Source organism: Oncorhynchus masou, unplaced genomic scaffold, assembly GCF_036934945.1.
Source record: "Oncorhynchus masou masou isolate Uvic2021 unplaced genomic scaffold, UVic_Omas_1.1 unplaced_scaffold_1446, whole genome shotgun sequence".
Lineage (NCBI taxonomy): Eukaryota > Metazoa > Chordata > Actinopteri > Salmoniformes > Salmonidae > Oncorhynchus > Oncorhynchus masou.
The window spans coordinates 105,723-121,559 of record NW_027004433.1 but is presented as its reverse complement, the minus strand read 5'-3'; the positions used below and the strand labels follow the sequence as shown (position 1 = coordinate 121,559).

Genomic DNA, 15,837 nt, shown 5'->3' with positions numbered 1-15,837 from the left:
AGCCAGCAGGCGTCCAATGTGGATAGTGGGCTGTTACACAACCTGGGAAGTTATTTGATGTTGTTGGATAGTGGGCTGTTACACAAGCTGGGAAGTTGTTTGATGTTGTTGGATAGTGGGCTGTTACACAAGCTGGGAAGTTGTTTGATGTTGTTGGATAGTGGGCTGTTACACAACCTGGGAAGTTATTTGATGTTGTTGGATAGTGGGCTGTTACACAACCTGGGAAGTTGTTTGATGTTGTTGGATAGTGGGCTGTTACACAACCTGGGAAGTTATTTGATGTTGTTGGATAGTGGGCTGTTACACAAGCTGGGAAGTTGTTTGATGTTGTTGGATAGTGGGCTGTTACACAACCTGGGAAGTTATTTGATGTTGTTGGATAGTGGGCTGTTACACAACCTGGGAAGTTATTAGATGTTGTTGGATAGTGGGCTGTTACACAACCTGGGAAGTTATTTGATGTTGTTGGATAGTGGGCTGCTTTAATTTCAATAGGAAATGTAATCAGGAGCTCATTAATTGAACGTGACACCTGTCTGTTTGTTACCTGATCGACAGGCGATGTCAACGTCTTTCTCAAAGTCCGTCTGTTGGGAGAGAAAAGACAACAGTGGTGAAAATACGGTCAGACATAGATGTAGACATAGATGTAGACATAGATGTAGACATAGATGTAGACATAGATGTAGACATAGATGTAGACATAGATGTAGACATAGATGTAGACATAGATGTAGACATAGATGTAGAAATAGATGTAGACATAGATGTAGACATAGATGTAGACATAGATGTAGACATAGATGTAGACATAGATGTAGACATAGATGTAGACATAGATGTAGACATAGATGTAGACATAGATGTAGACATAGATGTAGACATAGATGTAGACATAGATGTAGACATAGATGTAGACATAGATGTAGACATAGATGTAGACATAGATGTAGACATAGATGTAGACATAGATGTAGACATAGATGTAGACATAGATGTAGACATAGATGTAGACATAGATGTGTAGACATAGATGTAGACATAGATGTAGACATAGATGTAGACATAGATGTAGACATAGATGTAGACATAGATGTAGACATAGATGTTATGTATCTGTTATGTTGTGTATCTGTTATGTTATGTATCTGTTATGTATCTGTTATGTTATGTATCTGTTATGTTATGTATCTGTTATGTATCTGTTATGTTATGTATATGTTATGTATCTGTTATGTTATGTATCTGTTATGTTATGTATCTGTTATGTATCTGTTATGTTATGTATCTGTTATGTTATGTATCTGTTATGTATCTGTTATGTATCTGTTATGTATCTGTTATGTATCTGTTATGTTATGTATCTGTTATGTTATGTATCTGTTATGTATCTGTTATGTTATGTATCTGTTAAGTATCTGTTATGTTGTGTATCTGTTATGATATGTTATGTATCTGTTATGTTATGTATCTGTTATGTATCTGTTATGTATCTGTTATGTATCTGTTATGTTATGTATCTGTTAAGTATCTGTTATGTTGTGTATCTGTTATGTTATGTTATGTATCTGTTATGTTATGTATCTGTTATGGTATGTATCTGTTATGTATCTGTTATGTTATGTATCTGTTATGTTATGTATCTGTTATGGTATGTATCTGTTATGTATCTGTTATGTTATGTATCTGTTATGTTATGCATCTGCCAGTTCTTTCTGCCTTATTTGCACATTTTGGTGGACTATCCCTTTAATAGGGCTTGTCTCTTTAAGAAAAAAGTATCAGTTTGGGGAAATGTTTGGTGTGTAACTGGCTGAGGTTCTATTTGTGTGGAAAACTTTTTAAGCACAGGAGGCTGCTGAGTGGAGGCCAGCTTATAGTAATAGCTGGAATGGATTAAATGGAATGGCATCAAACACAAGGAATCCATGTGTTTGATGTGTTGGATACCAATCCATAAATTCCGTTCCATCCATTACTAATAGCCCATCCTCAATTAAGGAGCCACCTGAGCCGCCTGTGCTTTTAAGCAACCTAGATCTATCCATTCCAGGGAATTCCTTTAGTTTGTTATTGTTGATTTTTACTCATATTTGTAAGATGAGCTGAGCTGTTGTGAGGAAATCTACCCAGGGCCAGATTTCCCACTCCCTCAACCATCCGGTGAGATCTGTCCTGCTGATTGTATTTTTATTTGAATGACTTGTATTTTTGCATTTTGAAGGGGATTTCTTATTTAGACTTTTTCATTGACTTTCGGACTATTTTTCATTGGGATTCTATTTGGGATTTAGACTTCCTGAACTTTATTTTGTGTCTATTAGAAATGGTTTTGTGAAAGGATACACATACTATGACCATATGCTTATGTTGCTCACTGTATTCATTTTGTCTCTGTCTTGCCTTGGTCACCCTCATATAAACACAGCATCTCTTTTAACTTTAATATTGTAGCATGGTTTGAGATCAGAGATGATTGGTACACTATGAAAAAAAGAAACCTAGAACAACTCCAGCCACATGCAGTGATGAGATGAATTAAGTCAATAGAACAATCCCAATAACAAGCTCTTTTGACATCTGATTAAACATGTCATCTTTATAGAGGAGTTTCATTGCATCTATCTATTTCCTTTCCCTGTTTGGGTCAGTTACTGTCAACTTAATGGTCCTATTCTCCCTGCTCCGTTCCCAACTATATAGCAACACGCCTGCATATAACAGGGAATTTGTAGCACTAAAACAGCGATTGGGAACGAATCACTGGTTGTTCTCTGCAAATGATTCTATTGAACCGGGGGCACTCTGACAGCCAACACACCATTCTACAACAGTGGAAATTAATTCAATCTGTGTAGGAGGATATTAGAATACAATGCTGGGTAGATCAGACGATAGTTATGATGAGCGAAGGTCGTTGGCAGTTGGCGTTCTGCTGGATCAAGAGATTTGGTGTGGCGTTACAAAGGTCATTCAAACAACTTGTGCTTTATTACTGTGTGTGTGTGTGTGTGTGTGTGTGTGTGTGTGTGTGTGTGTGTGTGTGTGTGTGTGTGTGTGTGTGTGTGTGTGTGTGTGTGTGTGTGTGTGTGTGTGTGTGTGTGTGTGTGTGCATGCGTGCGTGTGTGTGACAATGGAGAGGGGCTTGGTAAAATGATGAAAATTGAAGCTTGACGAAAGTGACAAATGAGTTTAATCAAAATGAATCCAGGAAGTTGGAAAACGGATCTCATTTATTAAAGTGTGTGTGTGTATGCTTGTGCATGTGTGTGATCTGTTCCAGGGGCCAGGGCCACGTGCTGGTCTACACTGAGTGTAATTACAGTGGAACTCAAGCAGATACAGTAAAACGACGGGTAACAATGCCTCATCCAGACCAACCAGCAGATTTGGTATTTCAGTTGACTTCCTTCATTGACTGAATTGAAATGGAATGGATCCCAACCCTGCTATGAAGGCTTGTCTTGAGGGTTTGTAATACTATACCCTTTTCACACTGAGCTGAGCCAAGGCGATCCCTGCCGAGCCGTACTGCACTGGCCTGGTTAGGCATCCACCACAGTTGCTGGAAACATACTGGAAAGGACAATGTGAAAAGAATGTCTCCTAGCCAGAGCCAGCACAGTACGGTTCAGTTCAACCCTATAGTGTGAATCAGCTGCTAGAAGCAAATCCTAACCTACATTTAAGTGGAATTTTCACTTGGTTTGTGTTCCAAATGGCACCCTATTCCCTATCGGCCCTGGTCAAAAATAGTGCACTATATAGGGAATAGGGTGCCATTTCAGACTTAGTCTCATTGACATCAATTCATATTTTACTCGTGATCATGTGGATGTGCTCCTTTGTTTCAAATATAAAAGCAGGTATAGGCTTTGGTTGAGCACAGAGGAGGCTGGTGAGGGGAGGACGGTACATATAATGGATGGAATGAATTAACTGGATTGGTATCGAACACATGGACACCAGGTGTTTGATGTGTTTGAGACCATTCCATTTATTTCTGTTCCAGCCATTACCCCGAGCCCGTCCTCCCCATTGAAAATGCAGACCAGCCACCACTGGGTTGAGGGTTATACAGTACTGGTGTTATCGTACCATAATCTGAGCATGACCGTTGGGGAAAGTGCCAGTGTTGTCAGCGTTGAGGGGTCCTGACAGTTTCTGGGGTCCTGACAGTTTCTGAGACGACATCTGAAAGCATCTTGGACCTGGGGAAAGCGAAGCACCATAGACGTAGTATTAGACACTTGACATTTAGTATTCTATGATATATAATGTGTATTTTAGTTTCTGACAGGCTATGGCCATGACACTAGAGAGTAAAAACATCTTCTATTGTTCCTGCAGTAACCTCTTGACCTTGCTCACAGTGATGACAGCTACATTCAAAGGGGAGGGGCAGGTTAATAGGAAAGTGATGTATTAGAGCGCTTGACATAAGTATAATATTATATATCATGTGTATTTTAGTTTCTGAAAACATCCTCTATTGTTTCTGCTGTAACCTCTTGACCTTGCTCACAGTGATGACAGCTACAGATTACAGGGGGGGGGCAGGTTAGCAGGAAAGTGATGTACAGTGCCTTGCAAAAGTATTCATCCCCCTTGGTGTTTTTCCTACTTTGTTGCATTACAACCTGTAATTTAACTGTATTTTTATTTGGATTTCATGTAATGGACATACACAAAACAGTGCAAATTGGTGAATTGAAATGATTTTTTTTTTAAATGGTGCGTGCATATGTATTCACCCCCTTTGCTCTGAAGCCCCTATATAAGATCTGGTGAAACCATGATGTGTGAAACCACATCATATGATCTGTCACATTATCCCTGTTCTAAAGGCCCCAGAGTCTGCAACACCACTAAGCAAGGGGCACCACCAAGCAAGTGGAACCATGAAGATCAAGGAGCTCTCCAAACAGGTCAGGGACAAAGTTTTGGAGAAGTACAGATCATGGTTGGGTTATAAAATAATATCCCAAACTTCGAACATCCCACGGAGCACCATTAAATCCATTATTAAAAAATTGAAAGAATATGGCACCACAACAAACCTGCCAAGAGAGGGCCGCCCACCAAAACTCACGGACCAGGCAAGGAGGGCATTAATCAGAGAGGCAACAAAGAGACCAAAGATAACCCTGAAGGAGCTGCAAAGCTCCACAGAGGAGATTGGAGTATCTGTCCATAAAACCACTTTAAGCTGTACACTCCACAGAGCTGGGCTTTACGGAAGAGTGGCCAGAAAAATCCATTGCTTAAAGAAAAAAATAAGCAAACATGTTTGGTGTTCACCAAAAGGCATGTGGGAGACTCCCCAAATATATGGAAGAAGGTATTCTGGTCAGATGAGATTAAAATTGAGCTTTTTGACCATCAAGGAAAACACTATGTCTGGCACAAACCCAACACCTCTCATCATCCTGAGAACCCCATCCACACAGTGAAGCATGGTGGTGGCAGCAACATGCTGTGGGGATGTTTTTAATTGGCAGGGACTGGAAAACTGGTCAGGATTGAAGGAATGATGGGTGGCTCTAAATACAGGGAATTTCTTGCTTCAGCCTTCCAAAGATTTGAGACTGGGACGGAGGTTCACCTTCCAGCAGGACAATGACTCTAAGCATACAGCTAAAGCAACACTCGAGTGGGGAAACATTTAAATGTCTTGGAATGGCCTAGTCAAAGCCCAGACCTCAATCCAATTGAGAATCTGTGGTATAACTTAAAGATTGTTGTACACCAGTGGAACCCATCCAACTTGAAAGAGCTGGAGCAGTTTTCCCTTGAAGAATGGGCAAAAATCCCAGTGGCTAGATGTGTATAGAGACATACCCCAAGAGACTTGCAGATATAATTGCTGCAAAAGCTCTACAAAGTATTGACTTTGGGGGGGGGGGGGGTGAATAGTTATGCACACTCAAATGTTCTATTTTATTTGTCTTATTTCTGGTTTGTTTCACAATAAAACATATTTTGCATCATCAAAGTGGTAGGCATGTTGTGTAAATAAAATGATACAACCCCCCCAACATCTATTTTAATTCCAGGTTGTAAGGCAACAAAATAGGAAAAATGCCAAAGGGGGTGAATACTTTCGCAAGTCACTGTAAACAAAACATCTGGAATTAATCTGGGCCAGATCACTAATCTCCTAATAAATACTGTAGTTAGGGCCAAATGGGAAACGTGTGTGGGTGTGTGTGTGTGTGTGTGTGTGTGTGTGTGTGTGTGTGTGTGTGTGTGTGTGTGTGTGTGTGTGTGTGTGTGTGTGTGTGTGTGCGTGTGCGTGTACGTGTGTGTGTGTGTGTGGCCACAAGAGATAAGAGGGATTAAACATGTTTAAGGGTCAACAAAACGTTGTGACACAGGGCCATGTTCATTTGGCACCAAGTGTAAAATGGGGTGATTCTATCTGAATTGGTCCAATAAGAAACATTCATTTTTATATCCTGTTGGAAATTATTTTTGGGGGTAATTTTGATATGTTGTGCACTATGAACAGAATCCTACTGAAAGAGTAACCCATTATCCGCAACCCATACATACCTCCCCTTGTCCTTCCCTCACTTCCCCAAGACATCTTTCACCCTCTCCCTCCCCCCCCACCTTTCCTCACTTCCCCAATACTTCCCTCTCCCCTCTCCCACTCTGCTTCTCCTTCCCACACTTCCCCAATACCTCCCTCTCACTCCTCTCTCCCCTCTCCCCTCTCCCTCTCCTTCCCCAATACCTCCTTCTCCCTCCTCTCCCCTCTCCTTCCCTCACTTCCTCAATATACCTCCCTCTCCCTCCTCTCTCCCTCTTCCCTCTCTCTTCCTTACCTCTTTCCTCAGGATACAGTGCACCATGACGATGACAAAGCCCTGCAACGAGTCGAAGACAGAGAAGAGGATCTGAAATAGGATGGAGCGCTTGTCTGTCATGGCCAGCACCGCAGACATCCAGGTCAGAGCCAGCAGAGGCAGAACCACACAGGAACTCCACAGAGAGGCCCTGACAGCGGGAGGGAGAGAGGAGGAAAGGATAGAGGGGGATGGGAGAGAGGGGGCAGGAGAAGGGAAAGGGAAGGAGAGGGTGGGAGAGGGGAAACAGGGGGAGACAGGGGATAGAGGTTAACTTGGCACACATCAGATCACATAAGACATTACTGCCTGGCCAGACTACTACAGTGGTCTTTCTTGTAGATAGAAGACATTACTGCCTGGCCAGACTACTACAGTGGTCTTTCTTGTAGATAGAAGACATTACTGCCTGGCCAGACTACTACAGTGGTCTTTCTTGTAGATAGAAGACATTACTGCCTGGCCAGACTACTACAGTGGTCTTTCTTGTAGATAGAATACATTACTGCCTGGCCAGACTAATGACTCACAAAGCCAGCAGTTCAGTTTACAAATACAGAAGCACCAGAACCATCATCTACTGTGTAAGGACACATAGTATCTTACCAGATAGTGTTCTGTTGTCTCTCTAACATGCAAGACATTACTGTCTGACTGCCCAGTACTCTACTATAGGTCTAACATTACTGTCTGACTGCCCAGTACTCTACTATAGGTCTAACATTACTGTCTGACTGCCCAGTCCTCTACTATAGGTCTAACATTACTGTCTGACTGCCCAGTACTCTACTATAGGTCTAACATTACTGTCTGACTGCCCAGTACTCTACTATAGGTCTAACATTACTGTCTGACTGCCCAGTACTCTACTATAGGTCTAACATTACTGTCTGACTGCCCAGTACTCTACTATAGGTCTAATATTACTGTCTGACTGCCCAGTACTCTACTATAGGTCTAACATTACTGTCTGACTGCCCAGTACTCTACTATAGGTCTAACATTACTGTCTGACTGCCCAGTACTCTACTATAGGTCTAACATTACTGTCTGACTGCCCAGTCCTCTACTATAGGTCTAACATTACTGTCTGACTGCCCAGTCCTCTACTATAGGTCTAACATTACTGTCTGACTGCCCAGTACTCTACTATAGGTCTAACATTACTGTCTGACTGCCCAGTCCTCTACTATAGGTCTAATATTACTGTCTGACTACCCAGTACTCTACTACAGGTCTAACATTACTGTCTGACTGCCCAGTACTCTACTATAGGTCTAATATTACTGTCTGACTGCCCAGTACTCTACTACAGGTCTAACATTACTGTTTGACTGCCCAGTACTCTACTACAGGTCTATCATTACTGTCTGACTGCCCAGTCCTCTACTACAGGTCTAACATTAGCTATCTATGCAAGGACACATTTTCCATCTTGTTTATTCTCTGTAGATCTTCCAAGGTCTTGGTCCAGACACACAGGCCATCAGACCAGTCATACACACACACACACACACACACACACACACACACACACACACACACACACACACACACACACACACACACACACACACACACACACACACACACACACACACACACACACACACACACACACACACTCACACACACACAGAGATCATGAGACCAGTCATGCACACACATGCACACACAGTTAATCTCATGAATTCCCAGTGCCAGGCATCGATGTACTGTAAGAGAGAACTTACATGGCATTACTGGCTGTAGTTGCAGAGAGAGCAGTGGTGGACACCACACCACATTTGGCACATTTCAGAGTCAACCCTGTATGGGGCTCGTTCATCGGTCTGTGGGACAACAAACAACAAAACAACAGGAAATAGTGTTTAGTGTTTAGTGAAGAAGTAGCACTATGTCGAGCATAGCATTCCTTCTGTTCTCTCATACACCATGTGGACACTAGTGATGATAGTAGTGAAGAAGCAGCACTATGTCTAGCATAGCATTCCTTCTGTTCTCTCATACAACATGTGGACACTAGTGATGATAGTAGTGAAGAAGCAGCACTATGTCTAGCATAGCATTCCTTCTGTTCTCTCATACAACATGTGGACACTAGTGATGATAGTAGTGAAGAAGCAGCACTACACCATCCCAACGTTCTCTATCATATTAGCAGAATCTAGGGCCAATGTGTCTGTGTTTTTAACCCTTGTGTGGTGTTCATGCTATTCACCCAATGTTCACGGGTCTGATGGACACAACATTTTGTGTTTTTAAAACAATACAGCTATAACAATTTATGTAAAAAATACTTAATACTTAATACTTAGATGTTGACTAATATCAATTACGAGCAATATAGACAGCATACATGGGTAGCCTAGTGGTTAGTGCGTTGGACTAGTAACTGGAAGGTTGCAAGTTCAAACCCCTGAGCTGACAAGGTACACATCTGTTGTTCTGCCCCTGAACAGGCAGTCAACCCACTGTTCCTAGGCCGTCATTGAAATTAAGAATTTGTTCTTAACCTCTTACATCTATGGGGGCGCTATTTCATTTTTGGATGAAAAACGTTCCCGTTTTAAACAAGATATTTTGTCACAAAAAGATGCTCGACTATGCATATAATTGCTACCGTTCGAAAGAAAACACTCTGACGTGTCCAGAAATACAAAGATCTTCTCTGTGCGTGCCCTATAACGTGAGCTTCAGGCAAAACCAAGATGAGATGGCATCCAGGAAATGACAAGGATTTTTGAGGCTCTGTTTTCCATGGTCTCCTTATATGGCTGTGAACGCGAGAGGAGTAAGTCTGCCCTTTCTGTCGTTTCCCCAAGGTGTCTGCAGCATTGTGACGTATTTGTAGGCAGATCATTGGAAGATTGACCATAACAGACCACATTTACCACGTGTCCGCCCGGTGTCCTGCGCCGAAATTGGTGCGCAAAGTCACCTGCCAGTATTTTTCCATACGATACAGAGAGTAAAGCAAGCTTCCACGAACTGCATGTCAATGAAGAGATATGTGAAAAAACACCTTGAGGACTGATTCCAAACAACGTTTGCCATGTTTCGGTCGATGTTATGTAGTTAATCCGGAAAAAGTTTTACGTTGTAGGTGACTGCATTTTCGGTTCGTTTCGGTAGCCAGACGCAATGTAGAAAACGGAACGATTTCTCCTACACACAGACGCTTTCAGGAAACACTGCGCATTTGGTATGTGACTGAGAGTCTCCTCATTGAAAACATCAGAAGCTCTTCAAAGGTAAATGATTTTATTTATTTGGTTATCTGGTTTTTGTGAAAATGTTGCGTGCTACATGCTACACAAAATGCTATGCTAGCTTTGCATACTCTTACACAAATTAGTCAATTTCTATGGTTCAAAAGCATATTTTGAAAATCTGAGATGACAGTGTTGTTAAGAAAAGGCTAAGCTTGAGAGCAGAAGCATTATTTTCATTTTATTTGCGATTTTCAGAAATCGTTAACGTTGCGTTATGCTAATGAGCCTGAGGCTTTAGTCACAAACCCGGATCCGGGTTGGGGAGTTTCAAGAAGTTAAACTGACTTGCCTAGTTAAATAAAGGTAAAATAAAAATATTTGCCATTTATCTATACAAAAATTAGATTTTTATAAACAAAAATCAATTATAATCAAGACATGGGTGGAATAAATCATGTTTATCTTGAAGAAATATAAATGAAACAATGTTTTCATCACAATTGATGTTTATTGCTTTGAACTGAACACATTGGAAGGACAAATTTTCCTACAGTATTTTATGGAAATTATAAATGAGCCCCATTGAACACAAATGAAGGCCGGTCTGCACACCACATGAGGGACAGAGTTTTACTGTGTGTTTTGCAAATGTATTCCTTGCACTTGATTCATATGTACTGTGTCTTCCTGTCCTTCTTGTCCACACACATCGCAGTGCTTCTTCTTGTTGCTACTGGCTGCAATCTAGAATGATCAGTTCAGGAATTTGACTAACATCTCACTCACATATTTATTTACAGCAGGCCAATGTAGGAGAGTCAGACACACACACATGCAACAACACTCACACTTACTTCCGGTACTGGAGTTGTTGGTTCTGTGGGTCGGGCAGATGGGGCACCAGCATCCTCTTCCTGAATCCTCCTCATGATGGCTGCAGAAGCTGGGGTCCTTGGGATATGTTGTCTCCTCTGGATTTGGGGTCTTACCAGTGCCTTGCCCAGCTCCTCGAGAAAGAGCCGTCTCCTCTTGATTTGGGGTCTTACCAGTGCCTTGCCCAGCTCTTCGAGAAAGAGCCGTCTCCTCTGGATTTGGGGTCTTACCAGTGCCTTGCCCAGCTCCTCGAGAAAGAGCCGTCTCCTCTTGATTTGGGGTCTTACCAGTGCCTTGCCCAGCTCCTCGAGAAAGAGCCGTCTCCTCTGGATTTGGGGTCTTACCAGTGCCTTGCCCAGCTCCTCGAGAAAGAGCCGTCTCCTCTGGATTTGGGGTCTTACCAGTGCCTTGCCCAGCTCCTCGAGAAAGAGCCGTCGCCTCTTGATTTGGGGTCTTACCAGTCCCTTGCTCAGCTCCTCGAGAAAGAGCCGTCTCCTCTGGATTTGGGGTTTTACCAGTGCCTTGCCCAGCTCCTCGAGAAAGAGCCGTCTCCTCTTGATTTGGGGTCTTACCAGTGCCTTGCCCAGCTCTTCGAGAAAGAGCCGTCTCCTCTTGATTTGGGGTCTTACCAGTGCCTTGCCCAGCTCCTCGAGAAAGAGCCATCTCCTCTTGATTTGGGGTCTTACCAGTGCCTTGCCCAGCTCCTCGAGAAAGAGCCGTCTCCTCTTGATTTGGGGTCTTACCAGTGCCTTGCCCAGCTCCTCGAGAAAGAGCCGTCTCCTCTTGATTTGGGGTCTTACCAGTGCCTTGCCCAGCTCCTCGAGAAAGAGCCGTCTCCTCTGGATTTGGGGTCTTACCAGTGCCTTGCCCAGCTCCTTGAGAAAGAGCCGTCTCCTCTTGATTTGGGGTCTTACCAGTGCCTTGCCCAGCTCCTCGAGAAAGAGCCGTCTCCTCTTGATTTGGGGTCTTACCAGTGCCTTGCCCAGCTCCTCGAGAAAGAGCCGTCTCCTCTGGAGCTTCCCTCTGTTCCAGTCTGGGTTCAACGCCATCCAGTTGACAAACGTGTTGTACGTCCAAGATGTTAAAAGAATATCACAAGTGGCCAGCAGGGGGTTCTTCTGCTGCAGCTGTAGCCAGTCACCAGCTTGTCTTGTCCACCCCTCCTTGTAGCGTTGTAATCCATTATCATTTCTGGTTTATGATGTTCCTGGTCACATATTCTCCCATCCCTATGCAGCGTACTCATGACTACCACATTTGTGCCTTTCTTTGACACGTAGGACACTAGGGACGTGTCGGCCGTGAACACAAACTTAAAGGGATTTGATAGGCCTTTTCCATGCATTCAGCAGCTGAGGTGGGAGCTCTGTTCCTACCATTGTCAGCTTCCTCTTGAGGAGCTCCTGTCCCAGCTTGTGCAAAGTAAAAAAGTTATTGCATGTGATGTTGTGGCCACGGAGTCACTGTGTCACGTCCAGGACAACCCGCATCCCTTGGTTCTTCTCAGGGCTCCCCCAGGACAACCCGCATCCCTTGGTTCTTCTCAGGGCTCCCCCAGGACAACCCGCATCCCTTGGTTCTTCTCAGGGGCTCGCTCAGGACAACCCGCATCCCTTGGTTCTTCTCAGGGGCTCCTCCAGGACAAACCGCATCCCTTGGTTCTTCTCAGGGGCTCCTCCAGGACAACCCGCATCCCTTGGTTCTTCTCAGGGGCTCCCCAGGACAACCTGCATCCCTTGGCTCTTCTCAGGGGCTCCCCAGGACAACCTGCATCCCTTGGCTCTTCTCAGGGGCTCCCCCAGGACAACCCGCATCCCTTGGTTCTTCTCAGGGGCTCCTCCAAGACAACCCACATCCCTTGGTTCTTCTCAGGGGCTCCTCCAAGACAACCCACATCCCTTGGTTCTTCTCAGGGGCTCCCCCAGGACAACCCGCATCCCTTGGTTCTTCTCAGGGGCTCCTCCAAGACAACCCACATCCCTTGGTTCTTCTCAGGGGCTCCCCCAGGACAACCCTCATCCCTTGGTTCTTCTCAGGGGCTTCCCAGGACAACCCACATCCCTTGGTTCTTCTCAGAGGCTCCTCCATTTGACTTCACCATTTACACTGGCAAGTTCCACACATATGAAGAAGCAGCATCACAGGCAGCCCAGATCTTGATTCTATATTTTGCAGGTTTAGACGGTATGTACTGCCTGAAGGGGCAGCGACCCCTAAATGGCATAAGCTGCTCATCAACAGTAACGTTGGGCCCGGGGTTGTAAAACAGGGGAAGGCGGTCCACCCACTTGTCACACACTGACCTGATTGCAGCTAGCTTGTCTTTCTACACTGACCTGATTGCAGCTAGCTTGTCTCTCTACACTGACCTGATTGCAGCTAGCTTGTCTCTCTACACTGACCTGATTGCAGCTCGCTTGTCTCTCTACACTGACCTGATTGCAGCTAGCTTGTCTCTCTACACTGACCTGAATGCAGCTAGCTTGTCTCTCTACACTGACCTGATTGCAGCTAGCTTGTCTCTCTACACTGACCTGAATGCAGCTAGCTTGTCTCTCTACACTGACCTGATTGCAGCTCGCTTGTCTCTCTACACTGACCTGATTGCAGCTAGCTTGTCTCTCTACACTGACCTGAATGCAGCTAGCTTGTCTCTCTGCCGCCGAGCTGGTCTGGTGTCTCGGTTATTGAAACGGATAATCCTGTAAATAATGTGGAAGTTTTACAGAGACATTGTTGCACAGAAAAGTTCTCTGCCTGTTTCTGCATCCCCACGGGGATTCTGTGGATTCTCCATTGGATCTGAAAACACCAGCAAGGATAAGAACCCCCCCTAATTAAAAATGAATAAATAAAAACACCTTCCCTCTAAATTAGTACAGTCCAGAATGATTTTCTGGATGGTGTCTGGGATGAACAGTTCAAAAGAAGATTATGTCCTGCACATGAGAAACCTCCATCCGCGTCGGTCCTGGTTGTATCTTTATCACATTGGCAGTCATGAGGGGTGGTCCTGGTTGTATCTTTATCACATTGGCAGTCATGAGGGGTGGTCCTGGTTGTATCTTTATCACATTGGCAGCCATGAGGGATAGTCCTGGGTGTATCTTTATCACATTGGCAGCCATGAGGGGTGGTCCTGGTTGTATCTTTATCACATTGGCAGCCATGAGGGGTGGTCCTGGTTGTATCTTTATCACATTGGCAGCCATGAGGGGTGGTCCATTCCTTGGACAAGAAGACAATTCAATTTCACCATTTTTTGACATCCATATTTCTCCTCCTGTAGGTTGCTGACGGACTGGTCCTGGGGCTGGTTGGCTGCTGACGGACTGGTCCTGGGGCTGGTTGGCTGCTGACAGACTGGTCCTGGGTATGGTTGGCTGCTGACGGGCTGGTCCTGGGTATGGTTGGCTGCTGACGGACTGGTCCTGGGTATGGTTGGCTGCTGACGGACTGGTCCTGGGTATGGTTGGCTGCTGACGGACTGGTCCTGGGTAAGGTTGGCTGCTGATGGACTGGTCCTGGGTATGGTTGGCTGCTGATGGGCTGGTCCTGGGTATGGTTGGCTGCTGATGGGCTGGTCCTTGGGCTGGTTTCTGAAGGGCTGGTCCTGGTCCTGGTTGCTGACGGGCTGGTCCTGGTCCTGGTTGCTGATGGGCTGGTCCTGGGGCTGGTTGCTGACAGGCTGGTCCTGGGGCTGGTTGGTTGCTGAAGGGCTGGTCCTGGGGCTGGCTGGTTGCTGAAGGGCTGGTCCTGGGGCTGGTTGCTGACGGGCTGGTCCTGGGGCTGGTTGCTGACGGGCTGGTCCTGGGGCTGGTTGCTGATGGGCTGGTCCTGGGGCTGGTTGCTGAAGGGCTGGTCCTGGGGCTGGTCGCTGATGGGCGGACTGGTCCTGGGTATGGTTGGCTGCTGACGGACTGGTCCTGGGTATGGTTGGCTGCTGACAGACTGGTCCTGGGTATGGTTGGCTGCTGACGGGCTGGTCCTGGGTATGGTTGGCTGCTGACGGACTGGTCCTGGGTATGGTTGGCTGCTGACGGACTGGTCCTGGGTATGGTTGGCTGCTGACGGACTGGTCCTGGGTATGGTTGGCTGCTGACGGACTGGTCCTGGGTATGGTTGGCTGCTGATGGACTGGTCCTGGGTATGGTTGGCTGCTGATGGGCTGGTCCTTGGGCTGGTTGCTGATGGGCTGGTCCTTGGGTTGGTTACTGAAGGGCTGGTCCTTGGGCTGGTTGCTGATGGGCTGGTCCTTGGGCTGGTTGGTTGCTGAAGGGCTAGTCCTGGGGCTGGTTGCTGACAGGCTGGTCCTGGTTGCTGATGGGCTGGTCCTGGGGCTGGTTGCTGATGGGCTGGTCCTGGGGCTGTTTGCTGATGGGCTGGTCCTGGGGCTGTTTGCTGATGGGCTGGTCCTGGGGCTGGTAGCTGATGGGCTGGTTCTGGGGCTGGTTGCTGACAGGCTGGTCCTGGTTGCTGATGGGCTGGTCCTGGGGCTGGTCGCTGATGGGCTGGTCCTGGGGCTGGTTGCTGACAGGCTGGTCCTGGGGCTGGTTGCTGATGGGCTGGTCCTGGGGCTGGTTGCTGACGGGCTGGTCCTGGGGCTGGTCGCTGATGGGCTGGTCCTGGGGCTGGTTGCTGACGGGCTGGTCCTGGGGCTGGTTGCTGACGGGCTGGTCCTGGGGCTGGTTGCTGACGGCTGGTCCTGGGACTGGTTGCTGATGGGCTGGTCCTGGGGCTGGCTGAGGGTCAATCTCATCCTATTCTTCCAACTCACTGTCAGATTCCGAATTGACAGAGACATGATCCTCATATTCTGAAAATGCTTCATCTTCCAAAGTGGAAAACACTCTTTCCACAAAAATGGAAAGAGTGATTTTGAAGTCTCTCTGAGC

The 15,837-nt window shown here is 45.8% G+C and overlaps 1 pseudogene; it reads right to left on the bottom strand.

Annotated features, from left to right (window-relative positions):
* The window catches only part of LOC135530873 (adhesion G protein-coupled receptor B3-like), a 97,488-nt pseudogene that overhangs the window by 27,977 nt on the left and 53,674 nt on the right, over positions 1 to 15,837 (bottom strand).